We start from the raw sequence: 3,777 nt of genomic DNA, 5'->3' as shown, positions 1-3,777 counted from the left end.
GTATTAAAAAGAGGGTTTTTGACTGAAATAGGAATGAGCATATATTTATTGACAATAATAGGAATGAGATTTTTTTTTTTTTTTTGACAAAAATAGGAAAACTGAGTTTGGGAAACGCGGTTGGGCTGAAAACTGCATTTCCCAAACTCGGTTGAGGCTGATGGCCACGTCGCTGACAGCCGCATTTGGGAAATGCAGCTGTAGTATAATATACGACAACCGCGTTTCCCAAATGCGGTTGTCGTATAAACTAATACGCATTTGGGAAATGCGGTTGTGATATATTATACTACAACCACATTTCCCAAATGCGGAATATGCTTCCTGATTTTCAGTCGGAGCCGGCGGCCAAAACGCAGTACTCCTAATCTCTCCTCCAGCCCAGAATCCATCACTACACGCCAAAACATAATTACCTCTCCCCCATCCTTCTCCAAAATCAATAAAATCATTTCTCTCACAATTTAACAATTCTCTCTCTCTCTTCTCCTACTACAACAAATATTCTTTGCATTTTTTTTTTGGTTTTCACTTTTTCTGTTTCATGCATAACGAGGTTGCAGTGCAGTGCAGCCATGGTGGACCTAGTTTATGAGCAATGCACGTTGAGACGCTAGGAGAGGAAGGCGGAATCACGGTCGTCCTCTTCCATGTACCTGCACCCGTTGCCGTACGCCGCCGGCGAAGAGTAATTATTGTATGGCATTTGCGTGTGATGGTGCGCCCACGAGTTATAATGCATCACAAGTGTGCGTTTTGGCCGCCGGCCCCGACCGAAAATCAAGAAGCATATCCGCATTTGGAAAATGCGGTTGTAGTATAATATACGACAACCGCGTTTCCCAAATGCGTATTTGTTTATACGACAACCGCATTTGGGAAATGCGGTTGTCGTATATTATACTACAGTCGCATTTAGGAAATGCGGCTGTAATTGACGTAGCCATCAAGCACAACCGAGTTTGGGAAATGCGTTTTTCAGCCCAACCACGTTTTCCAAACTCGGTTTTCCCTTTTTTGTCAAAAAAAAATTTCATTCCCATTCTTGTCAATCAGCCTATCCACATTCCTATTTCAGTCAAAAACCCTTAAAAAGAAGGTCAAGCTATGCATGTGGTTTATGTTTTAAGGCTATAACTTCAAAAGTCCAGGAGAAATTCTTTTCAAGCAGAAACAGAAGCTTCAAAGAAGGGTGAAAAGAATTTAGAAGAAGAAGTTGTAAAATTTAAAGAAATTGCACAAGCAGCTTTAGAGAAACAAGCTGCTGAAAGCAAGCAAATTTTTGCTCACTTAGCAAGCAATCAAGGGCTTCAAAATATGCTAAGCAATGCATCTCCATCAACTACCTCAATTGAAGAATAATCAAGACATTTTATTTTAAAACGTTTTTATTTGAATTCAGTTGTATGTATTTCTTACAAAGTATATTTGTTAGACAATGATGTCTTTATATATATATATATATATATATATATATATATATATATATATATATATATATATATATATTTAATTTGACAAGTAACATTTGTTGAATGAATTATTTTATTCTAAATAATAATTAAATTAAAACATTTAATTATGACAAGATTTTGAAATAAATAATTTTATATTTTGTGCATTTGGCTAGTATTATTTGGAAAAAGAATTGTGACCAAGTAATGGCCACAACAAAGTAATTATTGATACAATTTTTTTGGTCACTAATAATCATTTTTGCGTCAAGAACAATTCTCACAAATAAGTACAACTATTGTGACTAAAGTGTTGTCACAATAAAATAATTAATTGCAACGATTTTAGTTGTCACTAGATCAATTTTTTGTAATAACATATTTGGTCTCAAATTATACATTTATTGTGACAACTATCGTTATCACTCAAATACTACTTTTAGTGTAAGTAAATATTGTCACAAAAGTACTGAGTAATTGTGACAACTTTTCAAAAGTCGTCACTACTACAATAGTGACGGAGGATATAGTGACGACAGGTGACGACTTCAAAAATTGGTCACTAATTTCAATAGTGACCAAAATTGATAGTTTCGGTGACAACTTCTGTTATCACTAAATGTGAAATTTCTTGTAGTGTGTGCACAAGAAATTCAATCCAGACCTTCCAATATCCTTGAGCTTTTTTCCCATACATGCATGTTTTCAGTGAGATTCAAACTCTCACATTGTCACCTTCAGTCATGACATTTAAGTCAAGCGACGAACCAACTACACTAAATTCTATAGGGCTATTATTATTATTATTATTATTATTATTAGTGGTAGACTTAGCTTGCCTTCAAAAAAATACATATACACTCGAATATATATATATATATATATATATATATATATATATATATATATATATATATATATAGTTGCACTCGGGTGCGAACGGCTCGCCCAGGCGCGAAATAGGAATGGATTCTGTTCGTCCACGTGTCCAGATCTAATGGATGAGAAACACTGATTTTTTAAAAAAATGCGGTGGCGTTTTCGTAAATAATTGAATATCGAAGTGCAAGTAAAATGTATAACAAGTGCATGTAAAATGTATTATAGGTGCAACTAAAAATTTACACTGAGCATCAATACTTAGTTGCACTTATAGTTCTAAGTAGTTGCACCTATAGTTCTAAGTAGTTGCACACATAGGTATAAGTAGTTGCATCTAGGTGTATGAATGTTTGCGAGTGGTTTTCAAGAGTATTACTACCCGCTGAACTCAGATCAATGAATGTTAACAAGACAAAATTACATGCACTTATAGGTGAAAGTAGGTGCACATATAGTTATAAGTAGTTGCACCTATAGTTATAAATAGTTGCACATATAGTTATAAGCACACCCAGGTGCATGAATGGTTGCGGAAAGTGAATGCTAACAAGGCAAAATTACATGCACTTATAGGTGAAAATAGGTGCACTTATAAGAGATTTTACTTGCACTTCGATATTCAATTATTTACGAAAATGCCACCTCATTTTTTTTTAAGTTATTAGATCTGGACATGTGTCACGCGCTGATTCGTTTGCATTTCCTTCCTGGGCACTTATTCGCACCTGAGTGCGTCCCTATATATATATATATATTTTCGAGTGTAGGCACCAAGTATGTAGTAGAGAGTATTATTTATTAAAGTTGACTAATAATCATCAGTCAATGAATTTGTCCCATTATTGACTTCATTGAAAGGGACGTCCGTGTGGGAGAAAACTAACACACGTTCAAAAATTAACAATTTTGGCAAAAATTCCGTTGCCGGGAATCGAACCCGGGTCCCCTGGGTGAAAGCCAGATATCCTAACCGCTGGACGACAACGGAATGTTGATACAAAAATCGTTGTAAACCTATATAATTCTATTATTTTCTATTGCATTATCTTTACACCAACAGGGAATAATGGAATATACACGCTTAATTTGATTAATTGTTAATCAATGTTTTCTGTTTCAATTTTAACCGAACCAAATTCATTTTGGTTAATTTGGTCAATTAACTGAAATATTATTACTTAGAAAAAATCAACAAATTAATTACAATAAGTCATTAATGAATCCATAATGCACGTCTTCAAATTCTATTACGTTAATCAAATTTTTTAAATTCAATCAGCTAATTTCATTTTAACTGAAGTTTGCATACACTCAATACAAAATGCTGTGATTGGAAGGGAAATGGAAATACTGAATATGGTGTCATTGAACATGACTATAATACTGAAAATCATTTTTCTTAATTATTTTGAAAAATATTAAATGATCAAGAGCACAACCA

The 3,777-nt window shown here is 34.1% G+C and overlaps 1 non-coding gene across 1 annotated transcript; it reads right to left on the bottom strand.

Annotated features, from left to right (window-relative positions):
- Positions 1 to 3,252: 3,252 nt before the first annotated feature.
- On the bottom strand, positions 3,253 to 3,324 carry TRNAE-UUC. The gene has a single exon. It is a non-coding gene; the product is annotated as a tRNA-Glu (tRNA).
- Between the last annotated feature and the right edge of the window lie 453 nt (positions 3,325 to 3,777).

This window comes from Ipomoea nil, unplaced genomic scaffold (assembly GCF_001879475.1).
Source record: "Ipomoea nil cultivar Tokyo-kokei standard unplaced genomic scaffold, Asagao_1.1 scaffold2833, whole genome shotgun sequence".
NCBI lineage: Eukaryota > Viridiplantae > Streptophyta > Magnoliopsida > Solanales > Convolvulaceae > Ipomoea > Ipomoea nil.
Note: the sequence above shows the minus strand (reverse complement) of the source record. Positions and strands in the feature narration are given on the sequence as shown.